The sequence below is a fragment of the Bidens hawaiensis genome, unplaced genomic scaffold, assembly GCF_021521415.1.
Source record: "Bidens hawaiensis isolate Kalapana, Puna unplaced genomic scaffold, B.hawaiensis_p1.1 tig00032156_1, whole genome shotgun sequence".
NCBI lineage: Eukaryota > Viridiplantae > Streptophyta > Magnoliopsida > Asterales > Asteraceae > Bidens > Bidens hawaiensis.
The window spans coordinates 111,255-138,811 of NW_027495465.1; the positions used below are offsets into that span (position 1 = coordinate 111,255).

Consider the following 27,557-nt stretch of genomic DNA (forward strand, 5'->3'; position numbering starts at 1 on the left):
CTAGGTTTAATGTTAATTACTTATTTGCTTGTCTGGTTATTTATCGTTATCGCACAATCAGTAATAGAAATTATGCTTAATAATAACCAATATTAAGTGCTGAGCGTGTAAAATGTAGAAACATATGATTTGTTTATAATTTGCTACATGGTGTTGTATATAGTTTATATATTTTACATTTAGGTTGAATGTTTGATTTCGTTTTTTGTCATGGTGTCAAGTAGAAACAAGCGAGCATCGATAAATCATGGATTTCATTTGATAGAAGATGAGTGGAATTACTCAATCCTCCTCTTTTGTATTCATCTATGAAAAAGATGAGCGGAAAGTTTTTGTAGCGCAAAGACTTTCAAAAATGTTGCAGGTTCGTTAAACTTTCAAAAAACCCATTTAGGCGCTAATATGTATAGCATAAATTATTATTTCTACACATACACTATATAGTGCAGAATGATTTTCACTATCTGTATCTGTTCAGTGATAATTAAGTTTTAGAAAAATGCATGACAAATTAAAGTTTCAAATGCGTGAAAAAAGTAAGAAAAGTAAAGAAGTGTGTGCAAAGAATAAATACCATCATCGTTTAAGCAAAAAGAGATATGTCGGACTCACTGCTGAGATTGTATGTATTAAAATAATCAATTACTTTACTTGTATTTGTTTATATTAATCTACTTTTGTCATTGTTTTTCAAACCGGATCGGCCCGGCCGGTCCGACTGATTCAACCGGGATTCGTAGCCTAGCCAGTCCGAACTATCAACAAGAACCGGCTTTATAGTTAGTTTTGAAAGGAATAAAACTGGGCAATATTAATTAAAAACAACAAAAGCAAGAACACAGAAAGGAAACCATGGCCTCTCTGATTTAACAAATGGGTATAGCCACATGAGCTACCTACTTATTTGTTTAACTTTGTAAATAGTAATAACATATATAGATAATTATTTTTATGTAATTTAGTGCTATCTGAACTATTAATATAACTATTAATATATTTACACTGGCTTATAATTTGATTATAGTGTTTTTTTCCTAAACATCTTAATTTTATGTTATTTTCTACAAATTGTGTAATATCTAAACAATTATAGTTTTATCCGGTTTTTAAATCCGAGCTGATCGGTTCAACCGGTCCGACCAGTAAACCAGTTACGTGTCCGGTTTGATATCCGATCCGGTTATGAAAACATCGACTTTTGTTGTTTAGATGTTGAAAAATTGTGAGTTTTTCTATTTTGTCTCATTAGTTTTAGTTATCTAATGTTAATAACAAAATCGAAAATCAAAACCCAAAACTATCAATTAACAAACTAAATGACTGCATATATATATATATATATATATATATATATATATATAGTCAAAGACTAACATTAGTATATAAGTCACAAAAGGTTAAGTTTATTGATTGCACAACTACTGCTTATTTAAGGGTAACATTACAACGGAAATATATAGATATAAATCAAAAGAGATAATCCGAACTCTAGTTGTTCTGTAACTACTAGGACAACTCATCTTATCCTCTTGCGTTACGTATTTTTATGCCGATATACCGGCCTAGCATCATGACAGTTGCCTGAGGATTAGTTCCTGGAGAATCAGAAAGCAGTGAGCTATCAACGATCCGCAAGCCATTAATTCCGACAAGTTTCAAATCAGTGTCAACAACCTTGTCCACCAAGCACCCGCCATTGAAATGCCAAAATGTTCTCAACGTTTTACGACAATATGTATTCACCGAATCCTCATCAGATAAATTTCTAGGTAACGGGACACCAATCAAATTGAAATACTTTGAACCGTCACGATTACTAAACTTGTATAGATCCATTGCCGGTGTTCTCAATAGTCTGTCAATTACATGAACAGCATTGGCACATTGCACAAGGTCTTCTTTCTTAGAAAAGTAATTGAACCAAACTTTCGGGTTAACTGTCACATCATTCGCAGATTTCAAACTAAGTGAACCGACTGAAGAGGTCTACTGACCTCAACAGCAATCACTACGACACTTATGTTTAATGGAGGGTATGGATAAGGGAAAACTATTGAATTTGCAGGAGAATCAAATGGCATCACAGACGAAACGGTCTCTATATACAGGTTATCATTTGTGATGCCAACCACTCGGCCTCCTACATCCGCCAATGGGAAAGGGACAATAAGACTAACCCCTAAACGTTGTTTATCAGCCATGAACTGCCCTACATAAGGTTGATTCAGAACGACAGGAATATTCTGTGATTGTAAGTATGAACTTGGTCCTACTCCACTTAATAGCAAAAGTTGTGGGCTTCCGATTGCACCAGCACTCAGTATCACTTCACCATTTTTCTTTATACGGACTTCATGACGCCTTCCATTAGAATCATGATAAACAACGCCACTCGTAGTTACACCTGATACAATTAGTAAATTCCTCAATAAGTAGTTGATCGAATGACTAAGTCATCAATCCGTGATATTAATTAACAAAGTATCGTCCATATGCAGTTAGTAATAATGTAATGACGTAAGTAAATGAATAAACTCGTATTAGTGGTTCGAATATACATAATAAAATTACGAAAATATTTACTACAAAATGACCCAAACAGTTCACATCTTTCAGTTAATTTTAGTTCCAAGAATATGCTGAGTCTTAAATATAAAAAATTCCAAACAATTCACATCTAAAAATCGGCCCTGTTGACATGCAAGAAATTGTTTGAGTCAATTTTAGTTCCAATGCCGAGTTCGTCTGTGTGAAATTTTGGTTTTATATATCCCTTGGGAGCTCAATCTGCTAAACTTTTGGTGTTATAGATCCACTGGGAGTTTGGCGACGCCAACGGAGGAGTGAGGCGAGATGGCTAGGTTTTAGTCTGTGAAAGAAAACGATGGTTTATGAGGTTATAAAGAAGTTAAAGAGGTTGGGTCAGATCTGCACCAAGAAGAGACCGTGCAGATTTTTGTAATGAAACGTATGTGTATGAGTTGGATCATTTGTCAAACGACTTGAATTCCATCATGTTGAGCTCCGATCATGTCACCAAAAAACTTACCTAACTTTTGCCATCTGGATAAATTATTATTATTATTAATTTTTATTGTAAATATTAACTATAGGATCAACTGTTCAATGGTATGGAGAAGAACTGTCACCTGACGAATTAGACGATGAGAAGATAACCCGATCAACGATAGCCTTCACAACCACCTTTATATTTTCAGGGTGGGCTTTGCTAAGGAGCTCAACTGCACCATGTCGTATCCCGGAACCATCAAATGTAGAGCCGGTAACTTTGGTGCCTATAAGGTGCTCAATGGTAAACCCATTTGCTGGACCAACTCCTGATTCCAATAATGCATTTAAGGTAGAATTTTGCCATGTATTTAAATGTTCAGGTTTTGTGAAAATAATGTCTTCTACCCACTTATAGGCTTTTATAACACTTTCCATATCCCATGGGATACCTGATTTGTTATAAAAGTATTCATCACCTCTTGAATAGTACCCATAATTTACCATGCTGCTACCTCCCAATATGTTGCCTCTATTATTTGGTATTCCATCTTCAGAGGTAAAGGATTGAGCTATTGAGTTATGATCATTTGCGTTAATGAGATTTAATAAAGCGCATGTTTTAGAGAAAGCGTTGGAATCAGCGTCTGTTACATCACCTCGCTCGAGAACAAGAACCGAATAATTTTGCGATAGGGTTGCGGCTAGAGGACAACCAGCAGTCCCTCCTCCGACGATTATGTAATCGTATTCGTGTGCTGGAGTGAAGTTTGTGGCATCATAAGTAAAAGCAAGGTAACTTGTATCTGCGAAACATATTTCAACTTATCACATGTGAGTAATAATATTTGCCTAATGATTATAACTATTTCACATCTCGCACCTCTCGTAACACTCTCAAGTATGTGTGAAATGTGAAAGCCACATCGTCTATACGGCACTTACATGTTGCCTATGTGCCGATTCCACGTTTCACATATTACAGTTCTCAGAGCACTTAACATTAAAAAATGAAGGGAGAAATGTCGACTTGCCTCGATGAGAACCTGGTGATAGGAAGCAACGTACTTTGTATTGACTAATTAGGTATATGAAAAGAAATGCCATAACGTCTTGCATCGAATGAACTTTAGCCATGGTGCTATTGTGTTGAGAAACAAGTTCTTGGGAGCAAGTGATGTGAAATTCTTGTAATATATATATATAGGTGAGAGGCTTTGTTGGGTCTTGCATTCATCATCGATCTCTAATTATTGTTATTACGAGTATACGTTTGACTTCAGTGACGGATCCAGAAATATTTATGAGTGGGGGGCAAAAATAAGTATGGTCAAAACAAGTCAATTAAATGGGTCATATTACAAGGGGTTGGGTCAATATAATCCGAAGTTGTTTGTTTAACGATATTATAAAATTATTCATACATAATTACTTAATAATATGATGATTTTGTTGATTCCTTTAGATCAAATCAAATGGATATTGATAATGACTTAATGAATATGAAATTTTAGAGTTTACTCAAACAAAAAGAATTTATACAATATTAAAAAAACATTTGATATTATATTTAACCAGATAAGAAAATAAAAGACACTAAAACAAAATTAAAAGCAATTAATTGTTATTCAAGTTCATTAGATTTGATGTATAAGTAATACAAAATGTTTAACTTGAAGGTTGTCTAAAATTCAAATGAAATTTATAGATATAAATTGTAACTATGCTAAACTAAAGAGGGGTGAATATTAAATATGCCTTCAATTTACCTTTCTGATGTTTAACCCACACGTTCCTTATCTCCCTCACTTCTCTCTCTTTTTCAAAAAAACATCATTGATTTAAACCGGAATGGCAGTTTCTAAAATTTGAGAAGTTGGTCATCTTAAATAGAAGCTTCAAGGTATCTTCATGGGGGCTTATAAAAATGTTGCATGGGGGTCTGAGCTTTTTTTTTGTAATTAAAATGGTGTTTTATTACCCTAATGGCTTTCAACACAGTGGCGGTATTTATCACCCCCCCCCCCTTTAATTCCGAATATGTGCTTAGATTCTCGCCTTTAATCCAAACGATTCTTTTTTCTCTTTCTTGATCTATAGTTTTATTTTCATGTCACTTTCGGTCCAATTAATTTAATTTTTTTTATAACAGCCAACAAACAAAAGAGAGGTGTCAAGGTACTCCATACAGGGTGCCCAAGGACAAAAAACCACCGCCAGTTTGCCCCAACCTAGCTGTACGGAGTTCTTAATTGTTTTAAAGTTACAGTTATGGGAAAAACCAACCCGCCGAAATGCCCACTAGAACCCAGATGCCCTTAGAATCGTACCGGAGATCACAAAGATCTCTGTCTTCTTTAATTGAGTCACTCATGCCCTTCCCAAAGTGTTGTTCGTGAGGATGACACCTATATCAACATTGACAAACTCATATTTTCTACTACTACACATCTTACTCTATTAAAAATAAAACAGGGCATTTTAGTCTTTTAGTACGAGATACAACCATTAATTCAAAAATACATATAAATTAAAAACAAAACAACCCGCTATCCTTAATTTGTATGTGTATATATATATATGGGATGGTTCAGAGAGAAATGATATTACTACGAGAAATGCGAGGCCACTAGTTTTATTTTAGGTTTTAAAAGTTAAAGATAAATTAAGAAACTATTAATACATTATCTCTCTTCAATCGATATAACTAATAAACCATAATAGTTATCTATTCAATTAATATAACTAATCAAATTACTATAAATGAAAAGTATTAAAAATTTATTTATTTTTATAACTTATTTTTGTCTCTTGAATTTTTATCCTACACAAGTATAATTTATTCATACGTTAAAATTTATTTTTATCCAAAACCAATTTCTTCCAACTCAATATATTAATATTCATCAACAGGTAGTTACATTATGATAAATAATACAAAAAACTATTTTACACGTATTTGCATTAAATATCAACAAAGAAAGATACAACCTACACAAAAACATATAACATACACTTGTTCAAAAAATAAGAAAACATATAACCTACACACAAAATTCATCATCAATAAAATACACACGCACACGAAAACATATAACCTACACACGAAAAACATATAACCTACACATGAAAATTGGTATCCTACACAAATACAATTTATTCATACACTAAAATTTCTTTCTATTTAAAACCAATTTCTTCCAACTCAACTTATCAATATCCATCAACATGTAGTTACATTGTGATGAATAATACAAAAAACTATCTCACACATGTTTGAATTAAATGTGAAATATACAACCTACACAAAAACAGATAACCCACACTTATTCTAAAAATAAGAAAACATATAACCTACACATGAAAAACATATAACCTACACACGTGTAGGATATGTGTATCTTTGTGTAGTTTATATAATCGTTGGTGTCGAATTAAGTATGTAAGTTGTTTGTTTTTTTTATGTTGTACGTTTTTATTGCTCACAACAAGTGTAAGTTATATAATTTTGTTTATTGTTTATATTTAATGGACACATTTGTATGACATTTTTTTTATTATTTATTACAATAGTTTTTCAAGATATATCAATTAAAAAAATATATTAATGTTTTGATATTTATTGTTAAAATTACGCGTTGAAATATGCTAATAAATTGAGTGGAAAGAAATTGTTTTTTACATATAAAGAACTAGTATTATATGAAAAAATTGTATTTTTGTTGGATAAAATGAAGAGGATGTAAATAAATTATAAAACTAAATTAGTGTTTTTATCTTTTTAATTATTATAGTTTAATTAGGTAGATATAAAATTAGAAACAAATTTATTATGGTTATATTAGTTGTATTAACTGAAGAGAGAGATGGTGCATTTATTGTTACATTTATATATTTTTTATTTATCTTTAAGCTTTCAAAACTTAAAATAAAACTAGTGGTTCATATTCATTTCTCGCAGTAATATAATTTCTCTCTTGAACTTAAGCATATATATATATATATATATATATATGAGAGGGATATTTTGAGAACCTTGATAAGTTGTAAGAACTTTAAGAACTCAATATGGACCACAAATTTAATTAAATGAGTATGAAATATGTGACAGAGAATAAATCTGATTAAAAAATGAATCAGGAGAGAGAATTAGTATTTTTGATGATTACAAAAGTTTAAATGTTAGTTACAAATGTGTAATAAGTTGATTCGGTGTGTAAAAAATACGGTAATTTTCTTTACGTTACTTACACTTACGTATTACATGTATGTTAAAAATATTCGAAAAATATTGTTACCTTAAGTTTTTTCGAGTTTTTAAAACTTAAAGTGATTCTCAAAAGAAATCAATCATATATATATATATATATATATAATTTTTGGTGCTAGAAAAATACTCTAGGAGAAATGCTAAGCTTTTACTAATTATCAGGTGTATACAAAGTTGACGTTTATTGTGATTAGATTGGATGGCTTTATGATGTCTAACTTTGAAAAGATGGTGAAGTGACATTGAGTGCCGGTGCAATCAGGAGCTCATAACTTTTGCTATTAATTTTGAAGTAGGGCCAAAATCATACTTATTATGACAGAATAATATTGCCATTCTATAATCTTATATAGGGCAGTTCATGGCTAATAAACAGCATTTAGGAGTTAGTACTCTTCTAGTCCCTTTGCCATTTAAATATGTAGGAGGCCGAGTAGTTGGCATCGATCACAGGCAATAGCCCATATATAAAGACCATGACGAGTGTGATCCCATTCGATTCTCCACAATTTCAACATTTTTTTTCCTAATCAATAGGACCCTCTTTTAAACACAAGTGTTGCAGCAATTGGTGCCGAGGTCACCAGATTTCAGTCGGGTCACTTATTTTGAAATCTGTGAATGATTATACAATTAACTCGGAAATTTGATTCGATTACTTTTCTAAGCGAGAAGACTGTATTCATTGTGCTAATGTTGAGAACACATGCAACGGATCAAAGTACAGGATTGATCAAACACTTTATTATTGCAAAAGAAAGTTGACTAACCAACATGTCAACTTAGGTCATTCAGTATTTACCGACTTGTGAACACGGTCCGGAATTACGAATCGATCACCCCCATAATTTCGTAATCGTAAATGTAACTCGATTTTTCTTGTTCATCAGCCATCGATCATCTTCAGTTCTTGATCTAGTCCTTCGATTCACAGTTTAGATATAATTTCCAACTTGAAATTAAAATCTGAATTGATTAACTAAGAAAATCAAACAATATCCTTCTTGTCACTAACGAGGGCAACAAGTATGACTCGACTTGGTTCCTCGGTTCCCGGAAGTAAAAATAAGATATGGAACGGCTTCTTGAAGCAATCCGTCGGCAGACCCTAGATCTTCCTTAACGTCTCTGATCGGTTGGCCATAGATATCACTCCGTAGATATCTCCTTGTAAGAAACAATTTCCCCTAGATCTCCTCACGACGGCGACATGCTTCCTTGCGGTGGCTGGATCTTGATATCAATCTTGGGTACCTCGAGCTAGGGCCACGATTAGACTAAGCTCTGATACCGCTTCAAGGCACATAATCGAACACACACTTTATTATTGCAAAGAAAACTGACTCAAAAAATAGTTACAATACTTTTATATTGATCACACGTCTAAAGTCTATAACCAAGCCCTATATTTATAATATAAACCTAACTTGGTGACCATGTGTTGATACACGGTTTGCGTCGCGGTCTTGTATAACATATTTTTATTAATAGATAAATGTATTAAGGGTATTTTGATCATTAATGTATTGTCTCATTTGTTAGGCCCCGCTTAGTTTTGTCCTCATTCATTATATATGATTAACGAATGATGGTTAACGTATAATGTTCATTCTTTATGGGATGTTAAAGAATGAATGTAACGTATGATAACGAATAAGAGGCTTATTCGTTAGGCCTGTTTAACAAATTGGCATGTCTTCGGTATATACCCACCCTATTGTGTATTTTAATCAAAAAAGTTCTTATAATTATCATCTGAGCCATGTTACTCTGTCCAAATACTCTCTCAACACACATTCTTACCCACAGTTAACGTAAACATCAAGATCTAATCGTAATTCAAATCAAATGACTAGATCGTTAAATGTATTGAAATGGATTAGTGGTTTCTCAAGTGGTATCAGATCCACCGTTTGTTTGAATTGTGATTAGAAATCGTTTACAACACTATTGATAAATCAATTTGTTGCTAATTGTGTTTAAATGTATTGAAAATTGATTTTGGACTGTTAACCATATAGGAGCGTTCAACTAGGTATTGAATTCATCATAATAAGTATTAATTGGACTATAGGATTGTTCATGATGATGATATGAACATTTGATAGTGTTTAATTGTATTAGTTCTTCGTAAATTGTTGAATTAAGTTTACGCAGGAAATAGGTTAAGTTTGACTGAGTTTTTGGTAAAATTGGACGAGGTTTGGTTTGTGTTTGTGGTTTGGATTTGTTTGATGGTGCTCTGAATGGATAGACGAGTTGACTAGGGGATTAATTGTGAGATATGGTTGAGGTTTGAACGAGTGTGAATTGATTTACTATTGGTTCGTATTGAGTTTGAATTTGGAAAAGTGTTTGAATATTTGAAGATATGAATATTCATTCATTCTTTTCTTGAGCAGATTCGTTAGATTCAACGACTCATTCGTTAAGCATTTGTACCGTTTTTTACAGTTGTTCAACATTTACAACAACCTATTCTCTAAATTTCCTCATTCCTTCATTAAACCTTTATTCGCTACACTCATACGTTGTTGTTCATACGCGTGAACAATAGCATTCATTCGTTGGTTAAATTCGTCATTGCTTCATTCGTGTGAACAGTATCAATCGTTATTGTTCATTCTTTACACTTATACACCACATTCGATACCCAAAGTATACTCATTTGTTACCCTTGACTTACATAGACTATGAATTTTCACCCCATACTTTCAAATTTGATAGTTTTAACCTTTTAACTTTTAAAATGACAAACTTTTATGCACTTGCCTCCCAAAACACTTTAATGCAACAAATGTTAAACCTAGATTCTGAGATCGGGTCTAATACTAAATGCCCAAGACTCATGTATTTATATGATTTCCCGAAATGGGAACCAAGATTAAAGCTCACTTGGGATCTGTTCATCCGGAATGTATGCAAAGTTTGAATGTTATCTTTAAACATGTGTTGGTTGGTAGTGTATTCTATTGGGTGGACAAAGAAAATGTTTGCTGATATGACAAATGAAGAAAAGAAAGCATACAAGATCAAAACAAGGGCTTATACTACATTGACCATGGCATTACCTAAAAACATCTTCATCACGTAAGCAGCCTTAAAGTATATGCTTTCTAATTTCAACACTTGAAAGTGAGGATCATGGGGATACAAAAGACAGCAAGAAATCGATGCTAAAATTTCAATTCAGGAACTTTTGTTTGTTAAAGGGAGAAACAGTGACTGAATTATTAACAAGGTTTTGTCATTTGATCGTTGCGATGAGAAATTTCATGATGCCTCCAAGTTAGATTGATCAGATTGATACTGTGAAGAATGCTCAACCTGCTTCATATTCCACGTACTTGCTTGTGCTTAAAGAAAATGATTTCTTTAAAAAGGAATACCTCACAGCAATGGATCTAATTCAAAAATTAGAAGAACGGGAATTTGATTTGAAGTGTCAATATTCTTCCAAATATAATCAAGATTCAACTCTTTATGGGGGAACACTTCCCTCAAGCAGTACATATGTACCAATCACAACTTTTTATTCTCATAAAGTCAATAGATTCCTCAGAGTTCTAAAGCTATTCCAAATCTATCTTTTATGGCATCAGGATTTGGTTCTTCATCTGGTACAATTCCTCAAACTTTACAACCACCGAACTTCAACCTGAAGGAGGTACAACAATAATTTGCCTTCATGTGTGCTTTTATTCCTTCATACGAACAATTGGTGGGTAGCCAGGTTGCTACGGGTGATTTAATTGATGAGGACTATGATTAAATCGATCAAATGATCTTGAACTAATGGATATTAAATGGAATATGGCCATGATTGCGAGGAATATCATGAAGTTCATGCGAAAGACAGGATAAGATTTACCTGCGATGAACAAAAGAATTGGCTTTGATAAATTAAAGGTCAAATGCTACAATTGCTCGGAATTTGGTCATTTTGCTAAAGAGTGTGATAAACCAAAGAAGGAGTATTCGGGCGCTAGGACTCAAGACAAAAACTCAAACCAGAAGAATAGCTACTTTGAGTCAAAGGAGAAGACAAAAGGGGCTGGGTCAATGGGACACAAGTGTTGATTGCTCAAGAAGAGATTGACTGGTCTTAAAGGCTTTTGGGAAATACATCTTCTACGAATATGGCAATGTTTGAGCAGACTGAACATTTTGAAGAAAAGTGGAGATAAGCTATCAGATAAGAGTGAAGAATTAGAAACTAAGACTGATTCGGATGATTAAAGCGTAGAGAAATTAGAGCAATAAGAAGCTTTACTTGCATGGCAAAAATTGAAGAGGTTAGTTCTAAGTCTTCTGATTCTATGTCATTTAATTCTATTATTGAAATGTCATATGTTGTTGATGAACCCCTAAACACAAAATGCTCTCAATGTTATAAACACAAGTCTAAACTTGAGGCTATTCGTCAACACAATGAGACATTAGTGCAGGATTTGACCATTCTTCGTCATAACTATAGACAAGCAACTAAAATTGAACGAAAATCAATTGCAAAAATTGATGCTTTGTCTTATAGTAATCATGATTTGAAAGAAGAGGTTTTGTTCAAACTAATTCTTATTGATCAATAGTTTCAAGAGATCTTGAAATTGAGAACCAAGATTACTGAACTTCAAAATGAAATTCTATAGTTGAAGAACAAATTGGGTATTTTAGAGATTCATCTGTTTTGTTAAATGAAATAATTGAAGTTAGTGGTCGACAAAAGGGAACTAAAAATGGTTTGGGATTTTTTGAAGTTCCTCCTTCTTTTCAAGATGATTATACTAAGATTCCATTCATGAGAGATCGTGAGGAAGTTTATATTGATAGTCCTTTGACTATCGATCCTCCTGTAAAACCCGAAAATCAACTCTTAAAAAGCCAACTCTGGAATCTAATGTTAAAAGTAATGTGGTTGAAAATGTTGTTGAACTATTCTACTTTTGAATCATATTCGTAGTAAACTGAATGAATTTGAGAAAGATGTGTATGGTCCAAACACTTCTAATGTAAGTGAGATCAAATAAGAAAAACCAGTGATCTCTGATGAGGATTTGATGAGATTTATAAATCCTGTTGAGATGAATGTAAAAAATGATAAGGTTTACAAACTAAAATGAGTGGTTAAAGTGTTTCAAGAAAGAGATATCCCTTTATGTTTGATTAAACATGAATTGATTAAGAGTGTTTTCAAGAACGACACTTCAAGCTTGAGTGACCTTGAGAAGGCTTTTGAAAAGTCAATGTTGGTTAACAAGACTAAATTTAAACAAAAAGTTAAAAAACCAATGCAGTTTGTAAATTGAACTATAAAGATACACTTCAGACCTTTTCTGATTCTTCTAATCTAAAACCAATTTCAAGACAACCTGAAGTTTCACGCATACCTGTCGTGTCTCCACAAATGTTTGTAGATATGAGAACTTGTTTATCGTGTGGTGAACATGGGTATGTTTCAAAACAATGTGGATCTAGGGTTAAACAAAATGTGAAACCTTTGGTCAAAGAACAAGTTCTTTTGATTAAAAGTATTTTAAAAAGACAGCTTTCATAAGTCGAGCTTGATGATACTCATACAATGTTACATGAAATTCATCCAAGAAATATTATGAATGTTAAATTAAACGAGTTTAAAGGAACGCGCAAACTAGTTGAGTGTGTTAAACTAATTTGTAAGGATGTGGATTCGGGTGTGATCCGTGATGAGTATCGAAAACGTAAGCCAAAGAAGCATTTGACTTATCAACAAGTTTATCGGTCAAATTAGAATACCAACAAAAAGGAATCAAATGTGAATACGATTGTTGTTGATGATCTTCCAACAAGGCAACTCAAAATTATTGTATGCCGAAAGGAAACAGAAGCAGAGCCCAAGACTGAGGCATGGACTGCCTTTTTTTTACCTAATCATCTACTAGAATGCGCAGAGTTCATCAAACCTTAACTTCTTCACTAAGAATTATTCATGATAATTTCTTCTAACTTAACTTCTTCACTAAGTCTTCACCAAATCTTGCAACTAGTTCAAACAATAACATGCATATGCGTATAAAATAGAAAGGTTTGTCAACAACACATGTTGAGTGAGTAAAAAACCAGTTTAAGACACTATAATAATAATGTATAATAGAAAACGCAAACCGTTCTTTTGAGATAAACAATTAAGCCATAGCATCTAATCAATTTACAGAAACAATAAAGATAGGGCTAAACCGCTGCCATACAAATGGACATTGGTTACCAAAGATAGGGCTAAACCGTTGCCATATGAATGGACATTGGTTACCAAAGATAGTCGTATGATCATACTATTAATGACGGACCTCTCCAAAATGCGTTCAAATAAAGCAAGTAAGAAAATAGCAAGTTAGGCATAAACTGATATACACACAGGATTAAACAGTTGCACTTTTGAATACTAGATAATAGATAAATACGCAAAATACGCATGTCCCCAAAAGATTTAATATAAGTAAAAAGGAGAGTGATTACTCACCAGATCAAATAAGCAAAGTGAGAATGAATATGACAAGAAAGAGATAAATCACGCTCTTTGGGAATTAACGGCGAGAATCCTAATTACGATAATTGCTTAAATAAATATGGATTGATAACGAAACTAAAACTAGATAGTGGTTCGGGGTTTGATGATCGGGTGTAATCTTACAAAAGCTATTTATTACTTTAATTTATTATTAATTTTATTATTTTGGATCATTACCATTATTATTAAAGTTTTAACACAAGTAATATGATTATATAAAATACATATGAATAATTAAACAAATAATTATAAAGATTTTATAGTTTTTATAAAGAGATTTGTGTAACATAATTATTTGAAACAAAAAATACATTTAATGTTTATATATATATTTTTACTATTAATAAAGATTTCTTTTTAAATAAATATAATAAATATTAATAATTATATAAAATGTTATATTTTATAAAATACTTAAGCTATATTTTTAATATATTAATTACCAAGATTATATTAAATATATATTTTAGATTAAAACTCTTTTTAAATGTTAAAACCTTTATTAATTTTTAATAAACTATTACATGTATGGTGTTTAATCAATGTTCGGAAAACAATTAGTTAATGTGTCGATTTTATAAAAATATCAATTAGTTATCGTATTTATAATATTTAAAAGTATAAATTAATTGATTAATTTATTAATATATTACTTAGATAACAATTACCAAAACAAAGAACAAAAACGAAGCTGGGGGACTCGAATCCGCGCCCTCAACAGCTTAACCACTAGATGCACCAACCTAGCCAACCGGACTAGGGTGTTAATTTGTTATAATACGAAACTGATCAATTAAAAATAAAACAACACAACCCCAAATCAACTATAAACCCTAATAATCCAATCGGCCAAAACGTAGATTGTTTGGCAGATTATCCTTAGGGTTAATAACAAGGAGACACGAAGAACATAACCATATAACTTAATTACCTTGACGTTGATTATACGAAGGTTAATTGGTCGATACGGTGGACGACGGTGAGCAGGTATAAAACGCGATACAAACAACAACTATAATCTAATTCATTAGAGGGGTATTGGCGGCGATGCATAGGATATTATAGATGTGTTTAATTGCATTATTACTTTCTCTATCTTGTATAACATGTTTGAATTAAGGTCGGCTAGTATATTAGGAAGAACGGATCAATTTTGATCGATATATCATAACTAGAACGTCAGTGAGGTCGATTAAGGAATGTATAACCTATCTATTGATTCAATTTCCATGTTAAGGACGAGAATTGAGGTCCAAGCTAAACAAAGGGTCACGGATAAATAATTTGGGTCACGGGTTTGGTTCTTGGGTCATGGATACGGGTTGGGAGAGGGGTTATTGGGTTAAATGGGTAATAATACACAGAATTTGCAGTTCAGTCCCTAGAGATTTGAGGTGGAGAGAATAACGGATAAATGTATAGTTTGGGGCTAAAATTGTTTATATATCAAAGTTATTATATATATTAAATAAATATAATAAACATATAAAAATAATATAATAATAATTTGATAAAAGTGATATTTTATTGATAAAATTCCCAGATCATAAAAACGGGTCGGGTAATGTAAATTTGGAAAATCTGAGTTGTTACAGAAGGTATTGACGAGTCCAGGTATACTCTTAAAGTTAGGATTGGTCCAATTTAGATTGATTTTGACAGACATTTGATAACGTACTCAAATTTGAATAATTCGATATTCAAATAGATTTTAAAACCCAATTAGATGTTTAGGGTTTAATATCAATGATGTATAGATGATATTGAACCAAGATTTAAACAAATAAGAAATTCAAATTGCGTGTTTGACTTTTTGTTGTTCATCTCAATTTTGTCTTTGACCGGAATTGGTCAAAGTGACTATTCATTAATGTATAGTCGTTTATCCTGTAACGAATGAGTTCTCACTTGTGAAGAGTTGATAACGAATGCTCACATTAGTTATGGTGCTTAACGAATAAGCGCATTCGTTGGGTTGTCTATCAAATGAGATCTTTATTTATCTAACAAATGTGCAAGATTTAACGAATGCATCTATTCGTTCAACAATGTTAACGAATGTGCCTATTCGTTTAAATAATTTTAACTAATGCGCCTATTCGTTAATGTTTTTTAATGAATGACTGCTACTCGTTAATAATTATAAACGAATGTGGACGGTTTTGTCCATTTTAATATATATTTCAAATTTTAACTTGTGCGTTTTTCCATTAATGGCTGAATATATGCAGATTTATACTCTCGAGGGCGAGCAAGTACAGCTTGTTGCACAAGATGCTCCTGTTGAGAACCCGAGGCTCAACAATCACAAGTAGTCGAGTTATTCTAAGATCCGAAACATAACATATGCGCTTTCTTGAATGAATATATATTTAGACGTGCAATGTTTGGGAGTGTAACAACATTTCTGAAGAGGCCCAAGATACATTATGCCGTATAAGCTGATCTGCCAGTTCACTCCAGCATTATCAGGCCTTTCTAGGCTACGAGGGTACGATACAAGAAAAGAAGATTGTGGTGGACATTGATGTGATACGTAGTGTATTACTGTTTCAAGATACAAAGAATGACATGTTTGAGTTTGAAAAAGACTTGATTTAAGGATTTTTTCGACGTTTAAAGTATAAAGGTGATTTGGAGAGGTCGATGTATAACAAGGAAAATTTATGCGAGCATTATAAGTATATACTACATGTGCTTATACATTGCCTTGGCGGACGAATGGGTGACTTTAATGATGCACAATCATGCTAATGTCAGCTTTCTTTTCTATGATTTTGAAAAATCCATTCAATTTCTGCGAGATGGTGCTCTATCACCTGAAGGAAAATTGCCCGACGAGGAAGAACAAGTTCTTAGTGTATCCTCTTTTCTTGCAATTAATTATAAGTCACCTCGAGCCTAATATGATTAAATACCTAGAGATGCTTAAAAATTTGTTGATGCTCGAGCAGATGAATGAAGACATGATGCGACGTAATAGAACATATCAAGGTCAAACTATTCTGACAAAACAAAAGTGCAAGATGTTGATTGGGCACATAGTTCGTGTTGATTATGTAGATCCACCTGATGATCGTTGGATCCATGATGACTCGGATTCTGAATGTGAAGGTGGTCAAAGTGAGAACGATGGTGGTGATGGTGGACTAGCATGGGATTAGGATACTGTTGAAGCTCGTAAACATAAGGCTAAGGGTAAAGCGATTTTTGTTGACAAGCCTGAAAAGAAGAGATCCATGGAGGTTTGGGTGTTGAGATACCATGATCGCAACCAAGTGTTCCGCGGGTTGTGGTGTCTGCTCTAGTTAATGTATCTCCTACTCCGGTGGTTAGTAGGGCTCCAAGTACACCGAGAGTTGCACTTATGATTACGACATCGTCAGACCCGCGCTTCACGCCAATTCCTCACACAATGTTGTCTCCTATGCCATCTTCACAACAAGTCTGGCTACTGCAAGTCCAACAATTCCTGCACATCTGATGCAGAGGCCAGGCTTCTCGTTTATGTCATTCAATAGACCTGACGGTCCTATGCAGCTAGTAAGTCCTTCATTCTTAAATTTGCTAGTTCAATAAAAAATGCTTCAGTTGTTGAATCTGATTCACTTACAAGAAAATCAAATTGTGGCTGATAGATTATTCCAAGAGCATATGCTAGCAGATCAAAGAAAAATGGTGAGCCATATGTCGTATGTTCAACATAAGAACAGGGAGTTGCAAAGATGATATGCTAAAGAAGTTAAAAGATATTGATGACAAGGATCCTAAAACCGGTGGTTGTTTGGATCAGCAACAAGGTGCTTCATCAACGGGTCGTGCAACAGCTGAGAGGGATTCGGATAAGCAATTAGTAGTTTATCAAGATACTACTAATAGCAGCATGTGAACTCGATCAAGACGAATGTGATTTTGTGTGTGGATAATAGGCGATTCTTTTTTATTATGGTGAACGCAGATGAGATTGAAGAGTGTGAGTTTGTTGATCACTCGCTTACTAAAGAGTATATTTCCGTACTTCTTAACTTAAACGAAGAAGTGATGAATGAGATGGAAAAGTAAGAGGATGTGGAAGTGGTTGATTCAGAAGAAGTGAGATTCGATACGAGTGTTCCAGCTGGGAATATTTTGTTTGATGATGATTATGTTGAGATGAAAGATGTGACAGCTGAGGAATATCCCGACTTATATACGAATGATAACTCTGATAAGGGAATTTCGTTTCTTACAACAGAACACTTTTAAGCAGCTGAAGAGCGTCTTTAGAAAGATAAACTATTGGATAAAGGAAAAGCTAAAGTATCGGACAATGAGACAAGAACTTCCGATGGTATGTTTAAACATATGTTGAAGATGATTGAAATTCTAAGATATGCTAAAAGTGAAAATTACAAGCAATCAAAGTCTCGAGAACCTGCATATCCGAAATGAAGAAGTTCATTGCGGCGAAGACTATTAAAGGTAATATTATTTCGTGGGTGTATGACTCGGAGCTTAAAGTTTGCATTGTCAAATGGGAGAACGGTGTTCAGTATTTCCAATGTATCGCTGACGTGCTTTCAATGCCGAGATGGGTTATACGTACGCTTGCCAATAGACCATTCATGAACCCATGTGGAAATCAAATGGCGGATTGGTTCTATCGGAATTTGCTACACGAAGTAAAAGTATGGTTTCAAATTCTTCAAGCCACAGGTTCCAACATGAAGATATGTGGATGAAATAGATCCGCGCACCGGTATGAGGAAATTGGTACTCAACGTAAAGTCGTTCCTATAAAGACGTTTCCCCAAAGTCTTTATAAGAAAATTTAACAGGTGGTATTACGACAACAAGACCGGCGAGGCCGTAATTGAATTGGGTTCCGGTTTGAAGGAAAAATTAGTTAGGGTGATCGACCCGATGTGGCTAGTTAATTTATCTGAGTCCGATAATGAGGTTCTTTACAAGAACTAGATCAAATGGGCGGATGTCAGAGGCAATGAGCAAGCTATGAAATTTCAATGTGTTGTACGCGTTTGTTATGCGTTTGGGATTCATAGTTGTGCGGATTGGAAAACTAATCGGTTCAACCTATGAAAGACAAAGAACTAGAGATGAGAGAGATTTTGTTGATACACGATTTTGCGCCTCAGTCTTTGTATAACATATTTTTTTGTAGATAAATGTTTTAGAGGTATTTTGGTCATTAATGTAAAGGCTCATTCATTAGGCATGTCTAACGAATGAGACCCGCTTAGTTTTATCCTCATTCGTTATATACGATAAACGAATGATGGTTAACGTATAAGATTAAAGAGTTAGGGGATGTTAACGAATGATCTTAACGTATGATAACAAATGAGATGCTCATTCTTTAGGCCTGTCTAACAAATGAGCTCGTCTTCTATATATACTCTTTAATGTATTTTAATCAAAACAGTTCTTACTATTATTATATTATTATTATTATTATCATCATCATCATCATCATCATCATCATCATCATCATCATCATCATCATCATCATCATCATCATCATCTGAGCCTCGTTACTCTATCAAAATACTCTCTCAACACACAATGTTACACACAATTAACATAATCATCAAGATTGAATCGCTATTCATATCAAATGACAAGATCCTTAAACGTATTGAATCATATTAGTGGTTCCTCACCAAGATATTAACTATTATAATTATATTACAATTAGAAAACTAAACCAAATTGACCAATATGTTGACTTATGTGAAAACGTTATACGAGCCACGGTCTAGTCGCAATTGGATACATCAATGATATATGGTACTATAAATAATGATGATCGAGCATAATGATTAATGTATTGATAACGTTAAGGATTCATACATACATACATACATACCTACATACATGCATACATGCATACATATAGTTAAGCTTGATTCTAGAGAGAATCCGGCAACATAACCTTACGTGAGGAATAAATAAGCACATATCTCTATGCACATTGTCTAACTTAGCCTAGTTATAGGCCATCCTCATTCACTAGGCTCATTCGTTAACATGAAAAAAGAATGAGGATTTACACTAGCGAATGTCCTCTCATTCGCTAACACCCATAGCGTATGAGCATTACTTTAAAGAATGAGCATTCATTCGCCAAGTCCAATAGAGAATGAGTTCTCCAATTTAACGAATGAGCCACATACGCTACATCCTTAGCGTATGTGCTCCTAGGCTAACGAATGAGCTTAGTGTTTGAACATGGTGTGAATCCTAACACAGATCTGATCTATGTATAATTAACTCATACGGATCTAGTTCATTGTTACACTTGATTATATGTTATATCTATATATATTAGTTGTAGTATGTGATGGATAATATTAATATGAAGATGAAGACTGAGAGAGAATTGGGAAGCAATTCATTAACGTGAACCTCAAAGCTTAAATTAACTGTGGACTAAAGCCACTATAAATAGACGATGGATCTAGTTCGTTACACAGCCCGTAACGAACTAGCATCCCATTCGCTACATAAACTTAAATGAAATAACTTAAACGAATCACCCCCTGATTCGTTAAACATCCTTAACTAATTAGGAGGGATATTTAATTTAGCTCTAGTTCGTTAAACATCATTAACGAACTAGGAAATACATTAACGAACTACCTTAATAGTTTAATACTTTATTACATAAATAAAACGAAAATTACATAATCGATAAATACAAAGACTCGAGACACAAAACCGTGCATTAACAGACACCCCCCTCGTCTTGAGCTCTTTATCTTTACTTTACTTGAAGCGCTTGGACTGCCAATCCCTGCAACTATGAATCCCGTTCTCATAACATACACGCACAACTTGTTGGAATTACATAGCTAGATCATAGTCTTCATTGCGCTCAAACAAAATCTTGTTCTTGTGTAGCACGTCATTGTCAGTCTCGGTTAAGTTAACCAGCCACATTGGATCAATGATCTTGATCAGCTCGGTCTTCAAACCTTTGCCCAGGACAATGACGGCCTCGCCAGTTCAGTTATCGTAATACCAGCGGTTGAAAGACAGATGCATGTGTTGATTCAAAGTCTTCACTGGTACCCCGCTTCAAGGTCTTTGGTGGCTTAACCTTGAGGACCAACTTTCTCCAACCCGTCCTTGAATCAATTTCATCTATACGCTTTCGGGTTGGAACCTGGGGCTTGAGAAACTTAAATCCATGGTTGACTTCAAACAACAGATGTTGATGGAACCAATCTCCTATCCAATCACCTCCACGGTTGATAAATGGACGACACGCGAGGGTACGAACGTCCCATTGCGGTAAGGTGAGAACATCCATTATCTTCTGATAATACTGAACCCCCTTTTCCCATTTCACAATACATACTTTAAGCTCGGAATCATATAACCAAGAAATGATATTACCTTGAACCTTTGACACGATTTTGAATGAAGTCATTTGTTGGCTTTAGCACGAGCAGCAACTTCATCCTTCTGTTCCCGATCCACATATCTATAAGCCTCAATAATCTTATGAGTTTTCTTGCTTCAATACCCAAACCATCTTGCAATATCAGCATCAGTCGGGTTTTCAAGTGAATGAAATCTGGTATCAACTACACGTTTACCCTTCGATTCCTTAATCAACGTTGGTGTGTTGAAACAAGTCAGAATACTCCTCAGCTATGACGTCTTCAACCTCGACCTCCTCATCTTCATAAATAAAATTCGTATTCATTTGAATAGTCGGATTATTTAGAACTTCCTCATCGTTCATCACTTCCACATCAGGCTCCATCTCTAACAAGGTCAACTCATCGTCATTCAAACCAAGCAGTAGTGAAATCTGCTCTCGTGTTAGAGACTTTTGCACAAACTGCCCAACTTCAATCTCATTTTGATTTACCACACTCCTGACCACTCCTGATCCATCAACAAAGATTATAGTGTCAGCTTCGATCATCTCAATCAGTTTTGCAGCAGTCGTGTCATGATAAACAATAATCTTCTTGCCCGAATCACCAACTCCACTCGTGCCTGCACCAGATGATGAGTCGTGAGCTTGTTTCGTCTCACCACCTGCACCAGACTCATCAGGATCTTCGTCATCATTCTTGAGTCTTTTAGTTCATCATCCTAACAAGTCAATTGTAAGATAAGTTCCTCTTGCTATTTTATTTTCACCCCTGAGACGTAACAATCTCACGTAGGGATTTCGTTTCTTTATGGCAGTATGAAACATATCCCATCAGCTTTCTCTAATTCTCCCTCAAAGTTTCTTGATTCAGACGATCTGCAGCCATTTGATTTTCATAAAGATGAAGGAGGTTCAAAAGCATGTCAGTTTGCCGATGTGCTGGCAAATTATAAAGAGATGGATGAACTGGCTGAATAGGTCCCTGAGGACGTGTAATCCTCATAAATGAAACATCGCGAGGTTGAGGAGGCCTCATGGACGGTGTTGGAGGAACAGTAGAGGAAATAACAGAAGGCCTTGGTATTTCAGCTAAAGCCATTTGAGGAATCAAACCAACCCTGTCGTGAGGAACCATCGTCGTCGTCAAACTAAGCGCCGGAGTGCTAGTAGTAAGCGGCACCACCGGGCGTTGGGAAATATTAGGACGAGACGGTTGAACACCAAAAGAAACTCCAGCCCCAGCTGAAACACGTCTCTTTGTTGAACCCTCAGTTGCCAATTGTTTACCCTTTCTCTTACGTTGAGCTGCAATTGTAGCAGCTAACGCAGCTTCAACTGTAGCTTGTTGTTCTAAAAGAGCTGCATCACCATCACCTCCATTACCACCATCATCACCATCATCACCATCGTTCTCACCTGGTCCCTCCTCAAGCTCGGAATCCGAATCATCGTGAATCCAGCGATCATTGTCAAGAGATTCATAATTAGGATTAACAATATGACCAATCAACCGTTTATTTCTAGGTATTTCCTTTCGATAGAGCTTCATTACGTACCGTGTCGGCCATCATGTGATCCAATTCCAACACATCACTCACCAATGTTTGATCGATGATCAAATTTGGAATCAAGTCTTGAATGATTAGCTGAAGGAACCTTGGATGCATCAGAAACTTCTTCTTCTGGACCGTTTGCAGACACTCTTCTTTAAGATGATAGAAGATCATCTCTGAAAAATTAAACTGCTTATTAAGAACGAGTGCTACAAAAGCTGACTGTAACATAACACGACATTCATCAAACCCGCCTTTACGTCCTCCCAAGCAATGGATTAACACATGTAAAAGATACTTGTAAGTAGGACAAAACCCATTCTTGTTGTACATAGATTCTCCAATGTCACCACCATAAAATACACGATGAAACAGTCATTTGGTCATCTCTTTATCAAATTCACATGGATAATCGTCAGTATCACCAAAACGAAGAACTCGTCGAATCACATTAATATTAACAGTAATAGGCGTTTGGTTGATTGTGGCAGTGATATGGTTCTCAACTTCAACGTATCTTGCTGTACTCCAGAATTGACGAACAATACTGAGACAGACTTCAGGATCAGTAGTGATAGAGTAGTGAATACGTGAACGACGAAGAAACTTTAATAATCCTCCAAAGAGATTTTCATCTGCAAAATTTGTACCAACAAAGGCACAAATATTGTGTTTCTTGGCGTATGGCAATAACGGTAGAACTTGTTGTTGTTGCTGTTGTTGTTCTTGTTGCTCAGCAACTGGTGGATCTTGGTCCATTTGATCAGCCATACTACTGTATAAATATAGATAGAGAATAAGTAACCATAAGCATGATAAAATAAATGTTGAATAATTTATTTAAGATTAATAAATTAAAACTATTATAAACATATTGAAAATGTCATTCGTTAAATAATCAGTCTGATTCGTTACAAAATTTATAACGAAACAACTAATTCGCTATTAAGTAAATTTATTAACGAATTAGAATTAGCGAATTACTATTGAAAAAGAACGAATTAACAACTAACTCGTTATAATTTAACGAATACAGATCTGATTCATTAATAAATTAAGTTCGCTAATCTAGTTCGTGTGAATTACTTAACGAATTGGACACAAATCAGTTCCAATTCGCTAAATATAACGAATGGTCAAACAATGACTTAATCTTTGACTTTCTTGGTCAAGGTCAAAATTGACAAGAACACTGAAAGTCAAAATTGCAAATCGGAATTTTGATAACTCCATAATTATCAATGAGTAGCCAAACAAACGACCATAAAGGTCTCGGAAACCCACAGCAACTCAAATGATACTGATTTGAGTTTCCAAAACATGGAATAATATACTCATGTTAGGGTTTTAACCGTAATAAAAAACCACGATAATGACCACTTATAATCCACCCATCAATCAGTAGTCAAAACATAATCACAGAACACCATTGAATTCGGAAACTCATTCCGATGATAATGGTAAAGGATTTATGGTCCATGACATCTTATAAGTTAATATTCAATGAAACCTCAACCCCGATAACTAAACCTTAAAATTAGCCCATCAAACCCTTATAAGATTTGATGAAAATGATTGTGTTGTGATCAGTATTACCTTACGAGCACTAATCTATGATCAAAACACAGAGAACTGACAATCAAATATTCTGAAAAAATTTGAGCAGAGTAACTTTGCAAATAAGGAAGATGAAGGTGAATAGTGACACGAACCACCCTCACAATTCCCTATATAGTCTGACACGACACACCTTCCAATGTAACGAATCAGATGATTCGTTTGAAATTTGAATTAACGAATCAACTGATTCATTTGATTTATTTAACACATGTCATGACGAATCAGATTTTGGTTTATTGTCTAATTTGTTAATATATGGATAACGAATTGAAGTCGTTCGTTACAGAGTGCGGAAGCGAATTAGAGTAACGAACTAAGAGATAGTTCGTTAAAATAACCTAATTCGTTATTCATAATTAATGAATCACCTTTTATTTAATTTTAAATGAATAAACAAATAAATAAATGAATTAAATAAAGAAATCATTAAATGTTTTACAAAAATTAAATAATTTAAATAAGTAAATTAAATGAGTTAAATAATGGATTACCGAGATCCAATATCTTGATAATCAAATACCTTAAAATCGTTTCACATTTTGAAAACGATAACTTAAATGAATTAAATAAAATGATATGAAAAATCTTTTTGTGTTTTGATCTTTTGATATGAAATATTTACAAAAGAAATATCCGAAACCAAAACGTAGAATAAGAAATGTTTTTGTATTTTTGTCTGTTTTGTAGAATAGGAAATATCCGAACTTAATTTATTAACAAATCAGATTTGTATTCAATTATAACGTTCTTTTTTTTTTTTGAGTTTGAGTAGAATCAAATTGACCCAATATGCCCTTCCATCACAGTGTATATTTCAGCAATATTGTGACTGGCGTTAAGTCGGTCCATTGATATTGTTGTCCACTTAATGGTTCAATTAGCGCACATAATTTCAGAAACTATCAGCCTCTAATCTCGATTCAAGCTTAATTTGATTTTTGCCAAATCACCCCCAACTTGACTTAAAACCATTATAGTGTTGATCAAAATTTTTTGAATATTTTTGAACTTTTGAGCAATGCATCAAGTTTCCTAAACTGTGAGTGAGTATGCACGAGTCCATCTGTCGGCTTACATACATTGTATCCCCTGGGGTCTGTTTCTTATTGGTATTGAGACGCGCACAAGGGAGGAACAATTGTATGACTAACATCGGATTTTGATTAAGTCAATAGTTTAAATTGTACGAAGTACAAAAGTAATCAAGTTTAATGACCTTGGGTTTGCTCTAGAAGCAAGTGAAATATTCATGCTTATGAATACCCAGGTGTATTAAGCCGCATAAAGACTCACAGTGTCCAGAATCCTAATGCTTGTTATTTGCTTTATTATATTTTTGGGTGATCAACAGCTATATGGCTTGAGTATGACTAGTTATTACATTTCTGCCATCATTACCGAGATTTTTGCTAGAGACTAACACCTCTTTCATTTTGGCTTTTCTTTATGTTTATATAACATATATTACTCTAACAACTTGTTTAAGACCTATCAATGCACCAATTATTAACCACTCAGTCTTGTAAGCTTATTTCTTACTGGATTTGGGTTAAATAATCAATGTACTATCATTTTCTTTTTTTGCTTCAAAAACTCAAAATTTTGAGGAGCATAAAACAAATTAAAATTTAATCGCCCAGTTACTTTAAGTTTATAAATTAATGGCTATCCTGTTAATCTACACGTAGATAACAGGACCAAACATGCAAGCATGCTCCACAAACTTAAATAACCGACATAGTTTTCAGCGAGAAAAATAACATAAAAGGCCTAATGAACGCCCAAATACTTTCCATTATCAGATAAATGGCTATCCCGAATATTTACAAGAAATTATCTGGACCAAACATATACAACTATATGTCCTTCAAATAGAAGTAATTGACATAACTTTCAGCGAACATAAGCGAAAATCTTTTTGGTTTTTCTCTTTACATTAAAAAAAATTCTTTTTGTCTTTTTCGTATTTTTTTATACAAACAAAAAATTCACAATCTTTTTGTCGTTTCAAAATTTTAAGATGTTTTTGGATTTTTCAAATTTTGAAACTTAATGGCCATGAAAACTAAATATATGAAAACACACTATTTTTGGAGTTTTTTAAATTTTTAATATTTTTGGGTTTTATCTATACAAATGAAAAGCACATTCTTTTTGTATTTTATAGTCTCACCCCTTAAAAGCCAAAACCAAAATAAAATTTAAACTAAAATACAATAAAAAAATAGTTATCCTATTTTTAGGATCTCAGCAAGGGTCTTTAAGTCATTTAAACCTAGCAAAAATTGAAAGCGTGTTTTATCAAATGCTTTGGTAAATAAGTCAGCTTTTTGAAAATCATTATGCACTTTCTCAAGGTCAATTAATTTCTTTTCAAAACAATCCCGTATGAAATGATATCGAATTCCGATATGTTTCGTTTTAGAGTGTTGGACGGGATTTTTGGTGATGCTAATAGCAGCAGAATCATCAATTAGAATGAGAGTAGTAAGAAACTTCAAACCGTAGTTGCGAAGATGTTGTTGTATCCACAAAACCTGGGAACAACAACTCGAGGCTGCAACATACTCAGCTTCAGCGGTTGAATTGGAGACCGTTGTCTGCTTCTTACACTGCCATGAAACAAGCCGGCTTCCTAAGAATTGACATCCCGCTGTGGTAGATTTGAAATTAATCTTGCATCCTCCATAGTCTGAGTCGGAATAAGTGGAAAAATCAAAAGTATCATCTTTGGGGTACCATAACCCGGTGTCAGGATTTCCCCTAAGATATTGAAGAATACGCTTGACCACTGCCAGGTGAGTCTCTGGGGGACTAGCTTGGTACCTAGAACATAAACAAACATCAAACATTATGTCGGGTTGAGAAGCAGTAAGATACATTAAAGAACCAATCATAGCTTGATAAAGGGTAGGATCGACAGTATCCTCCAATTCATCCAGTGATAAATTGTGACCCACGGGAAAAGGAGTAGAAGGGGTTTTTCCGGCAGTAATCTTGAATCGGCTCAAGACATCGTTCACATACGTTTTCTGGTGAATAAGGATTCCTTTCGCAGACTGATGAACCTGCAACCCTAAAAAGAAATTTATCTCTCCCATCGAACTCATCTCAACCTTGGTTTGCATTGATTTCTCGAACTCCTTACACAACACGTCGTTTGTTGACCCA

At 34.0% G+C, this 27,557-nt stretch overlaps 1 pseudogene across 1 annotated transcript; it reads right to left on the reverse strand.

Moving 5' to 3' along the window:
• Positions 1 to 1,395: 1,395 nt before the first annotated feature.
• LOC143583158 (sinalpyl alcohol oxidase Nec3 pseudogene) lies at positions 1,396 to 4,146 on the reverse strand (annotated as a pseudogene). The gene is made up of 3 exons (XR_013144108.1): positions 4,044 to 4,146; positions 3,150 to 3,833; positions 1,396 to 2,404 (listed from the first exon to the last, which is right to left on the reverse strand). The product of XR_013144108.1 is annotated as a sinalpyl alcohol oxidase Nec3 pseudogene (transcript).
• Between the last annotated feature and the right edge of the window lie 23,411 nt (positions 4,147 to 27,557).